At 38.7% G+C, this 22,940-nt stretch overlaps 1 protein-coding gene and 2 long non-coding RNA genes across 4 annotated transcripts in view; 1 reads left to right on the top strand and 2 right to left on the bottom strand.

Annotated features, from left to right (window-relative positions):
* Window positions 1-22,940, bottom strand: part of LOC145446880 (calcium-activated chloride channel regulator 1-like) — a 48,471-nt gene that overhangs the window by 5,721 nt on the left and 19,810 nt on the right. The gene's annotated exons all lie outside the window — the stretch shown is intronic.
* Window positions 12,428-17,106, bottom strand: LOC145446726 (uncharacterized). Of its 2 annotated transcripts, XR_013917334.1 has the most exons (6): window positions 16,327-17,106; window positions 15,787-15,979; window positions 15,278-15,396; window positions 14,553-14,742; window positions 13,966-14,064; window positions 12,428-13,596 (listed from the first exon to the last, which is right to left on the bottom strand). It is a non-coding gene; the product is annotated as an uncharacterized LOC145446726 (long non-coding RNA). The 2 variants fall into 2 exon arrangements; XR_013917333.1 differs by having other exon boundaries at window positions 15,278-15,979.
* On the top strand, window positions 17,985-20,861 carry LOC145446725 (uncharacterized). Its single transcript, XR_013917332.1, has 3 exons — window positions 17,985-18,703; window positions 19,422-19,563; window positions 20,686-20,861. It is a non-coding gene; the product is annotated as an uncharacterized LOC145446725 (long non-coding RNA).

Raw genomic sequence — 22,940 nt, 5'->3', positions numbered from 1 at the left:
AATTATCATGCAGACAGAAATGAAGTATCTATGCAAAACTCGGTTAAGTTGGCACACGGAACATACGTCAATCACTACCCGAGTCAAGATTTAACCTATTCATATTCATGCACGATTAATAACAGTTCAATACTCCAAGGTGTGTTTACACCATAAATGTGACGGTATTTCCTGCCGACAATATACATGCATATAATATACAAGAAATATGCCAATCGATGCCACAAAAAAAACAATACCACACAGAGTTCAAGTTGACCAATTTGCCGACCACCTTGTTTATAAGAGTTCCCCAATCTTCCAGATGCAGATATCAAACCGCAATTAGTCCAGGAACCGACCCCTTGTTTGAGTCGTTACTACTTAGGGTCATCAAATAGCCTACTTGCGTGCTGTCGATTCGGAGATCGGGCATTCCAAGTCCAACAGAACGCGGGGTTTGTTGAGGGTTCGTTGTAACGATATTCCGAATGCAATACCTCTATGTTCTTGGCTCTTTCCATTTTAGCCCATCGGCTTTATGGAGCGATTCCAGCAAATTTAATCGAGCTTCTTCATTTATGTATACATTGCAATTTCGGTTAGCAGTCGCTCCCATTTCATCGCACTGCTTTATTTCTGTATACTTTGCAACTGCGGCAAGCAGCCGACCCAATCAATAGCATGTCAAGATTTTTCAGAGGGACATCGGAACATCACCCTTCAAACTCAAAAGACGTCAAACCCTTCCGCAATGCCTCCGTCAATGTCCGGTTTTCTGGATATAGTCTGCTACTGGATGCTTCGTTTGGGGCTCTGTTTCAGACTGGCGAATTTACATTGGCATAGAGTCACAAGTTCGCCGAAACTAGCGGACGCACCGATGTCGTCTTTATATGCAATAATTGGATACTACAACTGAGTGTACAATTCATGTGGACATCATACATGGCATAGATATGCCTACATATATCAGTCATACTTCGGCTCACTGTAAAAGCTCGCATACATGAAAAAATGGTGGCGCCATTTTCGGTTAAGCAAACTGATGGTATAGCTAACACTTAACATGCATACGACACAGTCCCAGATAAGCACAAAATGATACCATCTCACTTATAATAGTCATATGTGAACCAATATCCCAATTGTAATCATGCTATATTCCTTAATTTCCAGTATTGGTGTGCTTAAGCTTTTTTATTCATTCGTATATATCGTGCTTCATAGGCAATAGACTACGCTTATCGCGAATTTCGAACTCACATATGCTCCAATGCCTTACCCCGAGAGGTCTTTAAATACCCATATTTCTATTGTCCTATGGTCCATTACACATCAAATTTTCAAACTTTTGTCCCGTTGGGGTGAAGGGTCCTGACACTAGTATAGGGGCGGGGTCAGTTATGACGCCTTATTAATACCTACAGTTGTAGTACTCGCTATTAAATTACTGCAGTAACAACCAACTATTCTCATATTAAATGTTCATAACTTATACCTATATTTAAGACATGTTAGCGTCATCTTAAAGCAATATGATGGTAAATGTCAAAGATTAGGTAAATGCAGTACTTGAACAATATAAGAAAGATAGGCGTCACGTTGCAATAATACGTCATAGTAAACCCTCCCATGAAAATACCCTTTTGCAGGTTGATTTTTGCCAATACAGTAAACTTCATAGTTCATACACGTCATGATTGCAATACGACAAAATGGCGCTCGTCAGGCGCATTCACTTCGTAAAGTGAATACGCGGACAAAGCGGGTTTTAGGCTAGTGTCATATTCCATCATCGACACATCAGTTTCGAAAAACGAATGTGTGGATAAGTTCAACCATGGGTTACTTTTCTAAGGTCTTTATATTAGCAGTACTGGCCTGAAGTATTCCTAATGTTATAGGCCTAGTAATTCCGGTTGTATAATATTTCTGTATTTATTGTAGTTGGTGCCTAAAACGTTTTGGAAAGTCTGTCGATATCTTGGTCTAAAGACCAAGGTATCGATCCATTATTTTAGTAGCCCTAATCGTTTTGGAAAGTATATCGGTCTTCTCCAGGGTCTACCACCAAGGTACCGAGGTAGCAATTTGATTGAGTCAGACCCGGACAACTAGAAAATTTTCAGCTTTTCCTAATTAGATGAGATTTAGAGCTACACAGCTTTTCCAAATTATGTTAAAATTAGAATTAGAGCTGCGCAACTTTATCCAAATTAGATTAGAATTAGATTACTTGCATTTCGTTCTAATTCAGTGAAATTAGACAACTAGAATTATTTAGTTGTCCAAGCCTGGTTCGAGTCGCCTGCTTGCAGTACCAATAATAAATCCAATTTGACTTTGTCCTTGTTATTACTTAATGCGACAAGTGGGTATATTTCTGAAGCTATTTTTTAGTTTTTGCGTTTCATCTTACGTCAGCGAGGTAAATTGTCCTCAAAAACACTAAACAAGAATGCTCTAAAATGCTGACAAAACCATGGAATATCTAGGTACAAAGGCACCCGCCTTATTGTCGGCATGAATATGCACAGCGAACGGCACATATTTATTGACGCACTGCGATACTACACATTTGCAACGCCGCAACATACCCTACGGAAACTTTATCGCCGCTAGTGATTATTTTTCATCCTCACTAATTCTTGGTCCTAGTTCGGCCTATGTAAGCTTACACGAAATCATAGGGTGTTTTTCGGCATATTCAAATCTTGACTGGAGTCAGGCTCACTTTCAACTAGACACTTTCATCTCGCCAAATCTGTCGCAGCCAATTACTACACGCGACAGGATAGTTAGTACGACTGCCCTGGATCGCAGTTTCGTGTTGTTTTGAAATGATGAAAATATTATTAAAACTGATTGACTAAACGCGGCATAAGCACTCGTCATTTCCTGCTTTTATATCTCTGGACTTTAATTCAACTATACTAACTGTCCTACTCAAATTTTCGCGTAAATGAATTACATACTTTTCATATTGATTATTCGAGCGGGTTTCTGCAGATATGGATCAATACCGTTAAGCATGATCCGTTTTGAATACTATCGATAAAACGTGTTAATATGGTGTAGCCTTCTTTGTTTCATCCATGGCGACTAGGACTATATACCGCGCATGTTTGAGAACAAACGGCAATATTCGCGAAGGATTTCATATGTCATCACTAGGGCCATTTAAAGTCATATCTTTTTCTATGCATCAGTAAGTCGTGAAATCAATTTTAACGCAAAAACCGCATCCATATGGGGTATATTAAGAAAGTTATAAAGTCATATAAAGTCATATTTTCCTGGTTAGATCATATTTGAGTTATAAAGTCATATTGTTGTATACTTTAAATAAAAAGTGCCAAATGAAACAATTACGCACTAAGAAAGTAAGGCAATTTCCGATTGAACGAAGGCAAACTGTAAGGTTAGCCTACATAACAGTACAGTCGCAGACCTACGAGGTCACACATTGCATTATGAGGTCACACATTGCATTGTGTTGCTACATAATCTGTTTTACTTCTGTGCACTGAAGTGGGACGTCATTTGAAGTTCAGAGACTTCCACAAGTGAAAGAAATAGTCAACGCATGGGAAGCTGAAGGAGTTTTTATAAAGAGCGTCAAAGATTCAGTGAACGAGCCAAAGTGGACGAGTTAACAGAAATATGCCTCCACTACAACAATATTTCAAACTTGATACTGAAAATGTAACGTACACTATCAAAGAGGCTCATGCTGATCTAAATGCCCTCGAATTCGCAAAAAATCCGCTTGAGCTCAAAAATTACATTAAGAAGCGATTGGACAAAAACGATGTGAAACAAATTATGGAGCTACAAAGACAAGACATTTCACCAGCGCTGTATGCAAAACTGCAAAGTGTCAACCCACATCAGCGTCTGTGGAGCGCTCATTCTCCTTACTAAAGTAATTTTACGTCCAATCGTAACTTTAAAGTCTCCAACATTCCACACTACATGAAACTACTACAAAAGTGGTTTAAAATAAAAATGGATGCGTATTACTGTTATGTTGTTCATGTCTTACTCGTCAGTTCCATGAGTGACGTTGGTTACATGTAAAAATACACGATTTTCGCATAAAGTCATATAAAGTCATATTTTCACCCATTCGAATTACAACAGAATATGACTGATATCCAGAGGTGGTTGGTCACGAAGTACTTCTACTTTTTGGAAGTACTCAAGTAGTTTTCCTCTACTTCTGGTACTTATTCAAGTAGATCTGATTTTCTCTACTTCTACTTCTACTTCGTAATATTTTGTGATCTACTTACTTAATTTTCGCTATTTTCAGTTTGTCAAGTAGAAGTAGTCTAATTCCCCAATACGAACGATAACTTGAGGAATTCCGCGGCTGTTTTCATGGAGTACCAACATTTAATATTCATAAGAGTCAAGTAAAGCCCAGGAATTTTATTGCGCTTCGCGCATAGTAGTAATGGAGTGACAAATATGTTTTCATGAAAGTATCAGTGAATGTAATTTAGGTACCGGATGCTTGGTTCCTCTCACACCGCATTGTCGTCCTTATCAAATATTTCATCACAGTAAATATGGCTCACCACAACGTTTGAAACTACTGTTTCACAATCTAGCAATTGCCTATCATATTGTAATCTAGCAGCCCGTTACGTGTCTTGATAATCTGGAAAATCCAGCTTTTTTGAACGTTACACCTGTTTTAGCAGATGACCTTTTAAGCTTTGTAGACAAAATACAGGAAATATATTCTCCGCTTTTTAGAAGTGGTATTTGTATTTCATTTTAATTAACGTATAATAATCACGCAAAGTGATGTAACCGTATCCGACACATTTTCTACGTATTGCTCTTTGCCTAAACTTGTGGCCTTATAATATGGGGTAGGGCGCAATCCCATGATATTCTCTAAAAACGGGGTGTTCCAGTAAACAAAAGATAAGTATCGCATTTTCATATCAGTACTATAATTTGCATCCCATGATGCGAAACAATAGTTATTATGTCGAGAGTTGATACCTCCTGGGATGCATCAATACGAATCAAGCTCCCTGCACGGGCCGCATAGCTCAATTCGCAGCTTTTGACAGTCCATGCGAACGAATTAAGACTGTTTTCAAAACTACTTACTTACTTGAGTAGATATAAAGTCAGTTAATTCTACTTCTACTTCAAGTAGTTTTAGGTGGCTTATTGAAGAAGTACTTCTACTTGTACTTGAGTAGATTTTTCCGTCGCTACTCCTACTTCTACTTGAGTAGCTTTCTTGACTACTTTGACCACCTCTGCTGATATCATCCACAAGTCAGTTTTTCTTTTCTTTAGCAATTGTCATACAATTCGAACCCTCTCTGTCTTTCAGCGTTCCCTTTCTTTGAATTCAAATCGACTAGCACTTTTTATACAGTTGCACTGTGTTCCAGAATAGCTATAACCATAAACTCTTGTGACCTCAGAACAGTGTGGAGATCAAACCACTACCTTCGAGTCACGAGTTACCTTGAGACATTACACATTTCGACCCGAGCCCAGCCAAGTACCGTCAAGTCATCATTCAAGTCAAATTGAATTTTCGAAGTATGCATGATTGCATGATGATGCAAAGTCACTACACTTTGCCAACTGGGTGTAGGACAAATTAATTGGTCATTTATCTTGAATCAAATACTGAATAAACTTAAATTTACATACGCTCTGATCTTCGATGACGTAACCTCGGTGCAACAATGCCAGCCTCGTCCGTGCGTAGATGCGGTCTGTCTATAAGCTTCAATTCCTCCGCTTCGTGTTGGAGTCCGAATTGGACTGGATAGATGGTGATTCGAGGCTGCTTATATGCATTTCTGTTTCAAAAACAAACAAGGTCTTCCCTGCCAAGAGCTGGCTATAAGTTTCGGGCCCAGTTCGTGATGAGTTATTTTCTTTTTAATCTTTTTATGAATCACAGTTCGTGCTCCATCCGCGGCCATTAACTAATTGTTTTCGGCTCTACCAGCTACCAAAATGGCACAGCTTCGTGTGCGAGTTAATCTCCCTCATCATTATAAATGACCCATTATAACGACTTCGTGCACGAGCAGAAATGACTAAGTGTCACGATTCGGCCTCGGCTCCTTATTTGGATAGAAACATCGGTCGCCCTTTTTGATTTTGTGCCAAACCAATACATTGCAGTACCTCGCTCGCTGCAATCACCTTTCCCTCACTCAGAGAAATACATTACCTTTGGGTTGTCAGTCCTTTTACAAGCTTACTCAGCAACCCACACACAACAACGTCTAACAACAAGAATTCTTCAATTCGGGTTTTCATGCGAAGCCTAGCTTGAACTCCGGGATCCTAGTATTTTTAGGCGTCAGAGGCATACCCTGTACGACCTTAGCTTGGCTGGCCCATAATTGGTCGAAGCGACGACCTAGCGCATCACAAATAGCCCCCCTTTTTTAATAAAAGGGCGACTTTTGTTCATATATTTCTTTAGGTCGCCAGCGGGCGCTGTTGTTTCATTATGCGCACACGAAATTCATTCGAGGTTCTCCTAAACTGGATTATAGCATAGAGAGTACCGCACGAATAATTTGTATCTTCTTTGTACGGGCGAAACCAGAATACATATATTCTTGCGCGCTGTGTCAAATACATGCGACATCATATGCCAACGATTGTTAACACACGGCGTTGATCACCCGAATTTAGTGCGAGTTTAGAATCCCGGACTATTGTTGATTTTCCTGAGGTGAATTTATTGAAATTCAACGTCGAGTTAACTTTATGTTTTCTTTCACCGAATAGTTGCAAAATTGCGGAGTTTTAAAAGGGTCAAAATACAACTACAGGTCACATTACTTTGGTATAGATACAGTATCACGTCAGATATATCTTCGCTTGTATATTTATATCGGCCGCACGAGATACGTAGCTGGGTGTTTACCTTAGATGGATTGTTCTCGAGTTTCACGATCAAAAAGTGGTAGGTTCACGCGGGTTTTCACTACGCGGCCATCCATATGGTAATCTCGTTATCATGTTGCATCACCAACCAGCAAGCCAGTGTCGAAAACGTCCGTTCAGCAAAACTACTTGAACTAATTCAGAACTCGCACCGCCGCGAATCTCGCGCCTCATCAGCACCTGACAGCACAACCCAACGCCAAGCACCGCATAATGCACTTCTGCACAGTATTAATTACAGAGCAAACGCTTACCATACTGACCAAGCGATCAATTGTACAAAGCAGATGAGAATTAACATCCATCATGCGGTATATACGGGAGAGCACAGATAATAACGCGCGAATGATCAGGCTATTATTGTATCTCCCCTATAAAGGTGAGATCATAATTCACATTTTCCTACGTGCTATGTCAAATACCCGTGACAACGCATCCCCACGATCGCTAACACACGGCGCTTTTCACCCGCGTGAATGGAGATTCAAATTGAGTGTGAATTTAGGATCACATACAATTGTCGTTTTTCTGACGTGAGCTTACCGAACTAATTTCAACAATAATTCCAAAGGTCATGTATTCCCGTATGTATATAAAAAAAACGCAACTACAGGTCGCATTAATTTGGTAAATTAAAAGTCCGCTGCTCGCCGTCATATTAACTTTGCCGCAACGATAGGTCTTCGCATCTCATTCGAGTTATACCATATGGCATCGATTATGAAATTTGAACCTTTATAACTTCCTGAATTCGCATCGCCCATTAAGCGATAACAGTTATTCACTCTACCAAGCTAGATTTAAATATGTTGTTGCCGCGATTCACTGACTATACAGCCGGCGAGTTCACATTTCGCCTCAATTAAAATGGCCGACAGATTATACCTCTGATCGTTAATGTTCGTTCCTTGTATTTATCCTCGGTACACGAATACTACATTAATGCCTTCAAGTTCAGATTACTCTACACTACATTTCTACCCCTTTCTTTACGCTTACACGTCAATTTTTGGTGGGGTTAAGTTCATCTGTTCCATATGAGTTCAAATAAACTTCAATAAAATATATGCTTCGTCATATTACACTTCTTTTACAACCATTCTCTCGAATTTCAAACAGTGTTCTCCGTGTAACAGAGGGTACTAGGTATATGAGAACCAATTATTTTAATCATTCGGGTCGAGTAATAAAACTCGATTTTTTTTAGGTACTGAAATTATACGTTCCTAGCAACCCAAAGCTATTTTATCTACTAGAATAACGGTTTCGCTACTATATTCCACCGTTGAAGCCTTGAAACCTTGATTGGTCGTATCCCAGCATACGCAACATAAACGAAAAATTACCAAAATATCTTTAATGTGATGGATAACAGGCATTATATTCAATGTTGTGGCATAAAATGTACACATTCGAACTTTGACATAGTACATTCTGTTATGACCTCAAATTATTGATACTCCAATACTCGACTCGACTCGACTCAAAGCTTAATATACGTGATTCAGAATCGAATCACTCAGGTACTCAATTTTGCCCAGCCCTAGTAGTGATACGCTCCTTCGCTGTAATACCAATGGATTCTTCGGCGATTGGACAGTTTTATTACGATGGAACATCAATGATTATATTCAAGTTGTTATCGATCTGTTCCAATATTAGTTGGTAAATCTAAATCTTGTTTAATTTGACTTAGGTAATGACATAATCAATAGCCAAGTTATCACCGTTATCAGTAGCATGCCCGAAACCTGAATTAGGCTGTGCTGCTACTATTAGCGTTGCATTCAAAACAAAAATAAATTTAAAACAAACATGTTTGAAACAAGGCCCTTGTTTAAAACATGTTTTTTATTATAAATATAGCTCCTATATGACGAAATATCTACTTACTATAGCTGATGAATCGACTATTTTGAGGGTTCTAACCAACCCAAGTGGTATATGTCGGCTATATCGGGTGGTAATCGTACATAGGCTAATACAACATTTTTAATGGAAAGTATTTACACAATTATGGCATAATTTTACAACTTATAAAAACACAATCTTTTCTTTAAAGGCCTTTGTTTAAAACACTGTTTAAAACATGTTTTAAACTAACATTTGTTTTGAATGCAACCCTAGCTACTGCTCTGGTAGCAGATCAATCTTTGTTAAATTGTCTAATATTCTACCTATAATTGTGACATGTCAAATGTCCGCTAGCTGCAAAATTATAACTCGCTACAGCTTTTACGATGACATGCTGCACTTCTACGCTCACACAGTGACTTGAACAAACTATGCCTAGCACATTCAATTCAATTCATTTGATTTTATCCGTGAAGACGTGAATTGGTAATCTTGAATCACATTTTCACGATGTGTTAGGAATGCCGGTCTGCAGGGTCCGTCAAATAAAGCCTACTTGGAAATACATTGAGAGAGAGGGAGATATGGTATTCTTTTTCGCCTGCACCATCAAGATGCTTTGACGACTGAGTTGCGATACGGCCGTGAGGTCATCTAGTCTGCGCCCCCGTTTTTGTTTCTCCTCCATGCCATCCGTGATTGCTGAGCGCCTAGCAGGATAGCTGCGGATACTAATTTTCGAGTCTTTAGTATGACCCGGCCGGGGATCGAGCCCACGACCTACCGATCGAGAAGCCGGACGCATAACCATTTCGCTATCTTACACTATTTTAGTGCTGCGCCCAACAGCGCCATCAAAAACCATGAGATTGACCCGCGCGAGCACATACACCCCTGGTGTAGAGCGTGAACCCTCGTGTTATTTCTGATCCGAGCGATTTCACGCCAGCGTTGCAAGGGTGTGGAATGTAGCCTATAAGCTAAATGTAAAGCATGGTCGAATGTGTGTCATGACCAAATCTGGATTTGGCGAGGGGACTGTAGGTATCCACCACACGGATTCTGCAGTTGGCTAGCAATTGCACAATGTTATGAAACTTAATCATTTACTAAATGTCGGGTGAATGCGGTTCCGTCTATGGGGTTTGAACAAGCCAAACACTTCGCTGAGCCAGTCTCTAGAGTTCGCTGGAGATCAAGCCACACTCATCCAACTCAGATGACGGACACAGTTTTGGCCATCGTTGACTGCGAGGGATTGGGCGCGATCAGTAGCCGAATTGTTACCGCTGTGGTGGTGCATCGTGCACAGTTGCGTATACGCAGATGAGAGTGGGTTTCGCAATCGTATCTGCTTACTTTTGTAATGCCTGTCTGTAATATTCGGGTTACCATATTCTGGAAATCTGAAAATTTTTCTAACTTCGTAGTCGGTTGACTAAAAAAAAGGTCATCTTTCCCGCTGCGCGCCCAAAATACAGTTTTTCACTTCACATTTTCAGGTGGTTGACTATAGAAAAAGGGTCATCTCCGGCCCAGCTCCCGAAATACCCGCCTGAGCGTTACTTCGGTGCTGATTTACGGCATCTTAGTCGATTTTGGCCGTAATTTTGACCTAAATTCTCAAAAAAGAGGACAAAGGGGCGCCCTCCGCGGACGCTTTAAAAAAGTCAGAAGAGAGGACAAATCCTCTTAAAAGAGGACGTATGGCAACCCTAGTATGTATTAGTTCATATTCAATTCAGTAATTAGTATGGAGTATATAGTGTCCTATATGGTGTGGACGCAAGCGAATCTCACGGCTCACTACGTTTGCTGTAGGCTACGTCACACTTTCCATTTCGCTAAAGGTAATTTGACGGTGATTCTTGACCGGCTTGCCGAGCATTAAATTTGATAAAACGGGTCTCAATCGAACGCTGCCGCTCTACTGATGACGGAAATGTAAATATTATTACGCTCATGGCTCTGGAACCCCCACAATTAGCATTCAAGACTTCAATTATATACCACGACTAGAGCAGTGGCGGCTCGTGACAATATCGGGTGGTGGGGCAAGGGATGCAAGCGACTTTTTATCAAGATGACGTCACAATGGCGTTTTCCAACGTAAACAAGTAACTTGGTGGTACGGACCAGGGTTGCCAGATTGGCCCTTTCGGGGCCAAATTCCGCAAATTTGGCCCTTTCTAGAGGCAGTTGGGCCCCCAAAATTAATTTGGCCCCTTAGCCCTTTATTTTCAATATTTGGCCCTTTTTGGAAGCAGTTGAGACATACCATCAAACTAGCTATTCAAATAAATGCATCTCGCAAATTGAGCTGACAATGTTTTTGCCAATGTCAAAGATTCAGTGGAAACACAGTAGAAGATGAAGATTTGGATTTGTTTTTTTAGAATGTAGACTGTGTTGAAATTGTAAACACAGATTTGGAAACAGGTGGACGAAAAAGCATCGAACATGGCTTGGAGCTAAGTAGCAGAAATAGTACTTATTGATTGTAGAAAGTTCAAAGAAAAAAAACTTCAACATAACCGGAGAGTTTTTCGTGAAAAACCTAAAACTTAAGTATATAAGTTGGATAAGTTTCATCTGTACAGAAACTATTCTCTCAATTTTAAATGAAAATTCATAAAATTTAATTACTCTCATATTATTGCACAAAATGTTTTCTTTTACGATTTTATATTCAGTTGGAAACGGCTTGAAATAATAGCAGTTATTGTGGTTGGATCCAGTGTAGTTGTAGGTTGTTGATTTGGTGTCCTAATAGAAATAAGACTGGAAATCCAGGTGATTGACAAAAGCACTGTGGCTAATTTTTCAACGTTATTAACGTTATTGAACAATTTGGCCCTTTTTGGCCCCTTTTCCTGCGCTGTTTGGCCCTTTTTCTCGAAAGATGTCTGGCAACCCTGGTACGGACTACGGTAACACGAACTTCCCGACAACAGTGATTTTAACGTATGTGCCGCGAGAGGTCTGCCGGTGAGCTGTGACTTGAAGTGTGGTAACTGCGTAAACGGCGTACGGAACAAAGATTCGACACGGTTGATGTTCGCACTATACCTGACTAATTATCTGCAGCAATGGAAATGACTATAACTCGAGAGATTGCGTAAGTCTAACTGGAAAGGTCAGCGAGTTCGGACACATACGCAATTGTAATCTCATAGATTGGACATTTCATATTGAATCCAAAACATTATTCTGAAGAACTACGGATAGCAGCCTCGGAAATTCGGTCCCGGTACAGCATAGGAGATTTTGGCCTTGGGGCTGGAGACTGTCACACGACACATACGGCTTACGGTCTATAGTGTCTATGTGTCTGCTGCAAAATCGCCTTTAGAAAGTACATTACCGAATAAATACGTGGATGAAAGCCGAAAACTTGGTACACTGTTACATGAAATCATCGAGAAGTAGCCTCATGACCGTTTTCGGTATGGTACACTGCCAAAATTAATACGAACACACTGTAAATTCTGAAGTGTTGCTCAACCCGGAAAATTGAACACGAAACGTGATCCAAAAATTGAACGCCTAGAAGTGTTGCGAAGTGTTTAAATTAAAAGTGTTTACCTAAAAAGTGTTCAGCCTCAAAGTAGCTGGTTGACTAGTCACCGGAACGCAGGGCTCAAAATAAAATCAGATTTTATTGATTCATGAATAGATGACGCTTATAATACCCAACCTGGGTGATTAAATACGTGCAAACATTGAAATTTCCAATAGCTGCTGTGACAGGGTTTCATAAATTCAGATCAGCAGTTGAAACCGTTTCCGGAATAGTCCATGAAATCACGAACATCCCAAATGATCAAGAGCAAACTCACTACAAATATCATGCAACTCGTTCAATCATGAAAATGAATGCATAGGGAATTAGGGATAGTGATAACAAAATATCATTTAGTATCTTCAACTTTTGTGACAATGGCATGGAATCAAATTCATTGGTTACGTCCGTTAACGGAAAACATGATCAACACAAATCATTAAAACATATTTATAATTGATCAAATTATAGCTTGTAAATTTCTAATTTTATTGTAAAAAAACAAACAATGTATACATCAGTTTCACTACCACTACCACGATAAACAAGTAACAAAGTATTTTTTTACTCTTAATGAAATTGGGCCCGCTAACCAGGCATCAAAAATATTCTTGGGCTTGCATTACAAGGATTTATATCAGGTTAAGGCCAATCACTTTTGTTTAAATAACAAAGAAATCGTTTCTTTGAGTCCATACAAATTTTGCAGATTTACAGAATAGATTTTGTTGTTATTTGCCAGTCTGCTGCAAAATATGAAATCTGGAAGTCATTAGGGCACTGGTTCTTGAACATATTTGGACACGCCCCGTTATGATAGCAAAAAAAATTCACACACCCCTTATCGTCGTATCATGAAATTTAAAAAAAGCAACCAGAACGCTAGAAATCCCAACTGATAGTTGGATGGCAGTGACGGTAATAGTTGTTGATGAGAGAATATTCAAGTATTAAATTCTCACCATACACAGAGAAATAAGTAGAAGCTGCCATGTGCGAAAAAGATTTTAGTTGACAGCGGTTCACGCCCCTTCAAATGCTTTCTCCTGTTTGAGAACCACTCCTTCAGGGTATGACAATCCAATGCATAGTAGCTCAAAACGTCAACAATGTTTCTGAATACTTCATTTTCACTGAAGCAGTTTTATATTCTTGGCATCAGCTGCAATCCAGGATCGGTCAATCTCTGATTCGTGGCGTGCCATGGTGTTTGCTTCTTTTCTACTGGTCGACTCCAAGTTGTGCTCCTTGAAAATGTGATTAAATTCCAAAGTTTTGAATATGTCAATGAAAATTCTAAATTTTATGCAGAAATAAATATAACTATTTTACACATGCAGGTTACACAAGCGCAGGAAAGGCGCTCGGGTACATGTGAAATCCTATCACTGAGAAGGACTAAAATTCGCATAACGACTAATAAAAAATATCTTGAATTAGGTCTGCGCTTTTTTCAATTCGGCCATTTTGACATTTACATTGACATTCAGACGCACAGGCCACAGTGAGAATGCAGAACTGTAACTCAGAATGAAATTTATAGCAGAACGTCTATGTGTGTCTACGAACAGTCTATGTAAATTTGTATGGTCCACAAAACAGAAAGATTACGATACCTGTTTCAATAAGACATGCGCTTGGGTCTTGGATTGTATTAGCTTGTCTCTCAATTTGGCTTGGAGAAGAAGACAGTTGACTTCATCAACCTCGTTTTGCTGAAAATGTAATTGATTACAAACATGATCCGAAAATAAATATAGTAGAATCGTTATTCCTATGGGTTTGGATTTCCATTACAATAATTGACCAGACAAAGGACCCATTGATTGTCTTTAGTACAAAAAACTTTGTGACATCTTATCGAAGGTGTTGAATACTTTTCCTTCATTGCAGTAATTGTAATTGTTCTCAATCTTTCAAAATACTTCCTTCCTGATTAAATTTAATAACGAAATTATTTGGAATTAGCACGACATGGGAAATGATCTCAATTTGATGTTTCAAGTATAGTTCAGTAAGCAGTAGTTTAAATACAAGTTACCCCAGCTCTTTACATTCAAGAACACCTCTGTTCAATGTACACAGATCAAGCCTCTCTTCAGCTCATATGGCATATATAGATAGTTATTAAGAAAATTAGGACTGCAAAAACCAGCACATTACATGATCAATGTTGATATATGAAATAAATAAATAGACTTACATGATCACATGTTTCCATGGGTTCTTGAGGCAAAAGTATTATCGCAAAAGATGACTGCACCGGCACAAAATCCGTTCAGATGACTCCTCACGTCACTATCAACATTGTTTGTTAGCACAGGCACGGTAGAACCAGGGGGTCTCTTCGAAGAGTCGACACCAGTTGGATGAATTTGAAGATCAATCCAAGACTGTTGAAAAGAAAATACTTGTTTCAAAAATTTGCAATACAAGGGAACTATTCAATATTCGAACAGCTTCTTCGAGGTGCAAAACTTCAATTTAAAATGGAATAGTATATGAATATTGAAATGAGCCCGAATATTTTCGGCTGAGACTCGTCAGGGGTAATCGTCAGCAACTAGTAGAGAACTCGAAAGAACGTTGTACATCAAAAATCGTATCACAAAATATGACGTCACCGGCATTCAGTATTACGCAGATATCACACTGGATACATTTGTATGTGACAAAAGGGTGTCTTTCATAGAACAAATAATTATTGTAATGGAAAGTTAAAGTTGCAGCACGAGTAGCATACTTTCCTGGATTGTTAATCATTTTAGTGGAATTTTACCAGCAAACATTCATAAAAATAACCGAATGCAGCAGAATCAAATTCATTATCTAAGGATATACCAGTTTACTTACGAAATACCGCGATGCTTACCAGTATTTTAAACAACAAATGCATTTCAAGAAGGTGCCAATTGCAATACATACTACCTGCACATTAGGGCATTTTTCATATTCTTTCCATCAGCCGCAACCCAGGCTTGATGAGTCCCTGATTCGTGGCGTGCCATGGCGGATCTTTTTTTACTGGTCAAATCCAAATGCTGCTCCTAGAAAATACGAAACATTACAAAGGAAAATTGTAAATTTGATGCAGAAGTAAATATAAATATTTCACACAGATAGGTTACAGAAGCGCAGGAGAGGTGCTCAGCCCCCCAGGTTGAGAACCACTGACCTAGCCCATTATAGTTCAGTAAGCAACAGTTAAAGTACAAGATACACGAGCTCATTACGTTCAACTACATCTCTGTTCAGTGTTCAGTGTACACAGTTCAGGGTACACTGTACTGTACAGTGTACACAGATGAAGCCTTTTTCAGCTCATATCGAATAGCCCGTAAGCTACTCTGCGAGATAGTTCGTGAGAAAAGTAGGACTGCAAAAACCAGCAAATTACATAATCAATGGTGATATATAAAATGAAAAAATAGGCTTACATAATCACATGTATCCATGGGCTCTTGAGACAAAGGTCTGTATCACATAAGATGACTGTGCCGGCACAAAACCCGTTACGAACGACTCCTCATGTCACTGTCAACATTGTCTGATAGCGCAGGCACGGTAGACCCAGGGGGCTCTTTTTAAAGAGTGGACATCAGTTGAACGAATTTGAGGATCAATCCAAGACTATTGAAAATAAATATTTGTTGCCAAAATTCGCAATACAAATGAACTGCTCAGTAATCACGCAGATATCATACTGGATACAGTTTTTTTTTCTGCAATAAGTTGTGCGTGACAGAAGGGTGTATTTCATAGAATAATTGAGTAATGGAATGGGAAGTTGCACATGACGTTACCACCAATTTTACTCTGGCACAGTTAGTATACTTCCAGGATTGTTAACAATTTTTGTGAAATTTTACCAGCAAACATTCATAAAAATCTTTATCACAAAGATAACCGATTGCAACAGAATCAAATTCATTCTCTAAGGATATACCAGTTCACTTACAAAACACCGTGATGCTTACCAGTATTCCATACAGCAAATGCATTTCAAAAAGGTGCCAATTTCAATACATACTAGCTGCAAAATAGAGTTTAGTTCAGTTACCGTATCATAATAAACTCAGGAAAGTCAAATTTGGGGATTGGACAAAACAAATACTACCCCTTGTGATCTATGGTATATTGAAAAGATTGTTTGTTTGGCTGTGCCATTATCAGGGCGATTTTGTGGACCTAAAACAGGAAGATTTTGACCGAATGATACAAATTCACACATATTTTGACGATAAAAAACTTAATTTTGACCCCATGTACTTAAATTAGGTGTTTCTCACATAATATTAGAATTGTACTACCGCGTCGGTACTTACCTTTATTTCTGGCTGGAGCTGTCTGTTCTTCTGAGGTATTTGAACTGAAAAAAGATCTTTTGGCATGAAAACTGACAAATTTTCACATGAAAAAGAACTTATTTTATCGAAATCTGGACCCATGAATAATTCTAGTATTAGTTACATCTCGTATTATGGTAGAAATAATTAAAAATTTGTTGTAGTACAACGAAAGATACTTTCCTACATTTTCGGGTAGAAAGTGTCTGTCCTAACTAAGTAGCTTGGCAAGAATGAAGAAAGAATGTTCACCAGCTGCAGTTGTTGGCCGGCAACACTGAAGTTGTGCGTACACTGCACTCTCTCTCTCATTATGACAAAGTTGTCTACATCGCAATTATTCATCATACGGTTTCTAATAGAAGAACCAATGCCCACGCAGTCTTGCTTCAGTTAGGATAGTTGATTATTTGTTTCATTTGACAGTTGATGATTCACAATGAGCAGACGATGGTCCGTCTACAACGGTAGGACTATAAAGTAGGCTACAAGATGTAAATTGTAAAATGATAAGTTCCTCGACAGTGCAATCATCTATGATACAAACGAAATGCAAGTTGCCAACAAAATTTTGATTTTGTAAAGAATTTTGGCAATTTTTGACCTAACGGTACAATTTTGACAAAATTCTGACCTATTTTGACATGTCAAAAAAATGGCTTTAGTTAACACCTTACCACTTGGAATAAACAGTAGGCCTACAGTGTAAAATGTGTTGCAGTTGAAAAATAATCAAAACCGTTGCATGACTGTCATACCGGCATTCAATTGCTGACATTGCAGTACTTGTCCACAATGGACCACAATATCGCCTGCATAGTGATATTTCACTGTGGATAGAGAGAACATCCCTTTATCCATATGTCAAAAAATTTACTTTTACAGCAGCTTCCCATCAGTACCGTAGTACCGGACCTGGTCGCAGCCTGGTATATTATCAGATTCGAAGCTCGATCATACAGCAATAATATCAGACGAATCATATACTACAAAACATCTAAAGAACATTCATATGAATAAGGGATATCAGTAGCCTGCCAAAACATCTAAAACAAACGACGTTAACTGCAATGTCAAAGCGAGTTAATTTTATGACTATTCTCACATTACATACATTCAATAACATTTACCGCATTTCCATACCTTACAGTACATGGATGTTATGATCCTTTACGCCATCAGGTAGCAGAAACTGCTTCAATATATCCATTTCGCCAAGTTTTTTCGTGTACCCTACTCTCTGCCTGAAGCCTGTGCCTGAAGCCTGACGAACCACCAATAGACACTTACGTGACCTTTGACACGAACCAATCAGGTTGCAGCAGGATGTAAACAAAGAACAAGCCCGGGCAAGCTTACTATGAGCTCTTATGGGAGAAGGTTGAAAAATGAAGGTTTTAAGCAAGATTACGTTGAATTGGGGATGACTGGCCTTAATGAATAGTAATAGCGTAGAGCTAGTATGTGGTTGCAGCTTTTAATCTAGGATGAACATGAATGGTGGCAAGTACGCACCAGCGTGCTGTGTCCAAATGCACGGGTTTTTGACAACTTTTCTGATTAAGCGACGATTGTTGTATACTATACTATAGGATTGTGGTAATGCATATTTTGACGATTTCATAGGCTCCAGGTCTCGAGCAAAATTTTCAAGCATATCTCATGTTCAGAAATATATGTACTATAAAATATAGCTGCTGCCACACATCACAATTTTTGTGTATTGATTATGAAACTTGAAAGCTATGGAGATTCTATCGAATTTATGGATTTGAGTGGAACAGCATCTTCTTCTAACACCGCGGAGAAAGCTACGAAGTATTTCATGGAGCGCTATGCACACGATTTAGGGATAAAGATTGAGGAGACAATCCACTCTTTTTAGAAGCAATATTCTAGTGAACAGCCAATGTTATGGCAACTTGCGGAAAAGTGAGATAACACACTCAATGGAAATACACGTTCTCGGAAAATCAATTATTGATTCGTCTTGCACTTGTAAGACAGGGTAAGTAAGGAAAAAGACATTGTTTCAGAGACTCCTTCAATAGATATTTTAACCATGATTTATTTTCATATTAGGTTCTGATATATGCTCTCATGCATATGCATTAGGGCTGTTCATAAAATCACCTTTTTTCCTGAATCTTGCTGGTTACTTGATTAAATTGTTAGGTTGCCTTAAAAAACGACGCACACCAAATTTGAATTCATTCCAATCAATATTGGCGGATTTCGTAGAGTTTGAAAATTTTGAATTTGCCTAAAAATGCAACAAAAAAAAATTTTCAAATTTTTCTGCCAACCCCATGAAATTGTTGCGCTGTCTTCAAAAACGATGCAAAACAAATTTGACTCAATTCGAAGCCGTAGAAGTGGAGTTATTTCAGTTTTTCTTTGATTATTCTGGGATTATCCTTGATTGGTGGATCATCCCAGAATTATCATCAAAAAACTTGAATAACTCCGCTTCTGCAGCTTGGAATTGAGTGACATTTGGTTTCCATCGTTTTTGAAGACAGCGCAACAATTTCATAAGGTTGGAAGGAAAATTTAAAAAATATATTTTGGGCATTTTTAGGCAAATTCAAAATTTTCAAACTCTACGAAATCCGCGAATATTGGTTGGAATGAATTCAAATTTGGTGTGCGTCGTTTTTTAAGGCAACATAACGATTTAATCAAGTAACCCGCAATATTCAGCAAAAAAGTTTATTTTTGAAGAGCCCTAATATGCATTGATTAAGACAATCCAGCACCTGAAGCTAAAAGGACTACATTGTGATTTGCATCAGCATCAGTGAGCTCCATCGTGATTGACAAGCAATCTCTCCACTGTACTCGCAACCGATCAACTCCTGCCACAAGGTAGATTTTGGTGTATCTGGTGTCTTCAGTTTTATAACATTCCATCAAACACAAATAATCCTAGAACATTTTCATCTGGAGAATTGTTCATTCAACAAATTGGGCATCTGAATGAGCTTCAATAATGCACACCACTGGAATATCTAGACATGCACTGTTGGTACAGACTGACAATGGAACTGAATTTGCACAATTGCCGAATATGTTGCGTCATTCATTTTTAATTTTCAATCTTGAATTAGAGTATGCAATTAGTCCATATATATTTGGTTAGTTGTGATACACAATGCTGCATAGTATGACACCAGACAAAATTTTATACTCTTTGATTCTTCCGATCAGCTGTTCAATATGAATACGTTCTCTCACCATCTTTCTTGTTGTGGAACAGTCTGGCTCAGGCATTTGGAGGTGTGTAAATCACATGCAGGAATATTTAAATCTAGATTCAATTTCTTGATTTCAGACTCAATGGTGAATCCGTTTTCTGCCATGATAGCATTGCCTGGCTCACCATAGCTGAACTCCATCATTTTCTTACATTTCTTGTCGAATCCACATATTTAACTAATATTTCGATCTTAAATGCTCCCTGTAAATAGTTCCTGCACAAAAGTAAGTGTACCACAATCCATCAATCCTTTCAAAGTTGTATGTGATTTATTGACAGTCAATAATCATTCTAGATTTGAGAAATCATGAATGAATGCAAATGGTGCATTTTTAAGAACCACATATCTACATGGCCAAATCGCGATTTAATGAAGCAGTTACATATGGCTGACCCAATGGTTGAATACTATGCTTACAGCAATACTATAAATTTGACGTCAGTAGGATAAGTCGGGCAATTCAGAAAGAATTTAATGTAGTCTAGCATAAAATTTCAGCTTCTCCGCATCTTTTGACATTATGATGCTCCTCTGAGAACTGAACTTCACCAGCAATAATTGTCCGCCAATTTGTAATTTTCCTGGACGAGTTTACTGTTTTGTGCTTCTATACTTCTTCCAGAAATTTGATTTTCTTGCGTTTTATCCATCGACTTCCTCTTTCTGCAGCTTCATAAAAGATATCCAACAAGCCTGCACAAAATATAATAATAATATGTTTATTTTACAGAGCAATACTGCTGTGCAGGCACCTATCAAAGCGTACTCGTCGACTCGTACAACGTATCACCGCTACCAATTTCAACTATTCGTCTCATTATTGAATATATTGTTTTCAACAATTTCAATACATTACACACCATCAAGCAACAAAACTGGAGTGGAATAAAATGAGACACACACCAAGTCGATTGTGGCATCAAGTGTGACTGCATTTCAGATTGGACTCATTTTGAAACACAGAATTGTTTCATCTAGATCAGTGGCTCCCAACCTTTTTGACCTATCGCCCCCTTTTCAAGGTCAATACCGATCATCGCCCCCAAATTTTGTGTACCGAAAATTGGGCATACAAACCTGTAATCACCGGCGGGTTGACTAAAAAAAAGGGTCAAATTTTCGGCTCGCTGTCTAATTTGACACACTTTTGTAACTAAATTTCCGTGGGTTGACTAAAAAAAAAATTAAAAAAAAATGTCAGCCGTTTTGACGCGTCATCGCCCCCTTCGCTATTTTCGCCCCCTTTGTCCATTTTCGCCCCCTTCGTCATTTTCGCCCCCCTAGACCGCCAAATCGCCCATGTTGGGAACCACTAATCTAGATTCTAGATTATGTCACGATTCAATATTTTTGGTACAATAATAGATATGTCATTTTCTTAATAAAATGAGAATTCAGATGACTACAAGGAAGTCCACATGCCTTTATCCAGATTTTACATTCTTCCATGCATGTCATTGGCTCTGGGAAAGGTAAAAGCGCACACCAGGAACGGTCTGGGTAGCCATCTCCATGTTACGCAGGCTATTAGCACAGTATTTATCCTGAAAGATACAATACACGAGCTAGAACAAAAAATGACGATTTCAGCCGGGAACAGATCATGTTGCCTAACATATATCATATTAATATGATCATTGAATATGCAGACAAGTGTCCAGTGTAACAGTAATTTGCTAGATAATGATACAGACTATAGACTACTATATACAAATGTCGATTCCATAAATAGAACGCATATAACGCCACATAATGGATACCACACATATCCTGACTCAATATTCCTCTAATACATTCTATTCGCTACGACAATCCTATAGTATACGACTAAGGATAATACAGCAATAGTTGCTTCATCCGAAAAGTTGTCAGAAATTCATTCATTTGGACATACCATGCTGATGCGAGCTTGCCATCATTCATGCTTATTGTAGGTTATAACACTGCATATACATACTAGCTCTACGTTATTACCATTCACCAAAGCCAGCTATTCCCAATTCAATGTAATTTTGCTAAAAACCTATATTTTTCAACCCTTTTCCATAAGAGCTCATAGTAAGCTTGCCCGGGCTTGTTCTTTGTTTACATCCTACTGCAACCTGATTGGTTCGTGTCAAAGGTCACGTAAGTGTCTATTCAAATCCAAACTGAAATCGAGCGCGCTCTACCGTAACGAAGGTTGTGACCCCTCTGCGTCTCAGGGAAATATGTATATTTCATTGAAATATTACCCTTAAACTTAGTGTTGGGTCAAGTGAGTAATATTATTTTACATATACCGTGATTTAATGTGATCTCCAAACGTAGCGATGGTTTATGAATGCAAAATTGATGATAAATTACCAAGTATTTATTTTCTTGAAAATAGCCGCAGTGGCAAAGTGTTACATGTAAACGGAGAAATACGCAGAAGCATTGCGACGATAATGGCCCAATGCGTTTATATGCCCAAAAAGTGTGTCTGTACGCAGAAAAAAGTGTTATGAAGTGTTCAATACGACCTTGCGGATTTACAGTGCAGACCAACACCGAATTTTGCGTAAAATTTACTGGGGAATAGGCTGATCAAGCGATCAGCTCTTAGCCGTCATCGAAAACGAAACAGCTATCGCGCTTGACAGGGGTTGTAATTGTAAGCAAATGGCCTGAAGGCCACAATTTCACGGTGAAATTGACATTGGAGAATATAAAATAAAAGTAAATATTTGAATGCAAACCGAGGATGTTAGTAAACTGTTTCATGATATCATCATCTCATCACCTATCTCAGTATGGAACACAGTTAGCGTCAACACAGATACACCGGCTTTTGCGTGAAATCCGCAATGCGTTAGGTAGGCTAAGTGTCAGATCAGCGTACATCTCTACCATACTCGACCTTGATAACGAAATTGCTGCCCTAATCATTGAGTGTCAACCTTGAGACTAGGCACAGCGTTCGATACTAAAATCAAGACATACCATGCAAAAGCTCATGACGGA

This window comes from Botryllus schlosseri, chromosome 9 (genome assembly GCF_051294905.1).
Source record: "Botryllus schlosseri isolate E-star chromosome 9, Bs_hap1, whole genome shotgun sequence".
In the NCBI taxonomy this organism is placed as follows: domain Eukaryota; kingdom Metazoa; phylum Chordata; class Ascidiacea; order Stolidobranchia; family Styelidae; genus Botryllus; species Botryllus schlosseri.
Note: the sequence above shows the minus strand (reverse complement) of the source record. Positions and strands in the feature narration are given on the sequence as shown.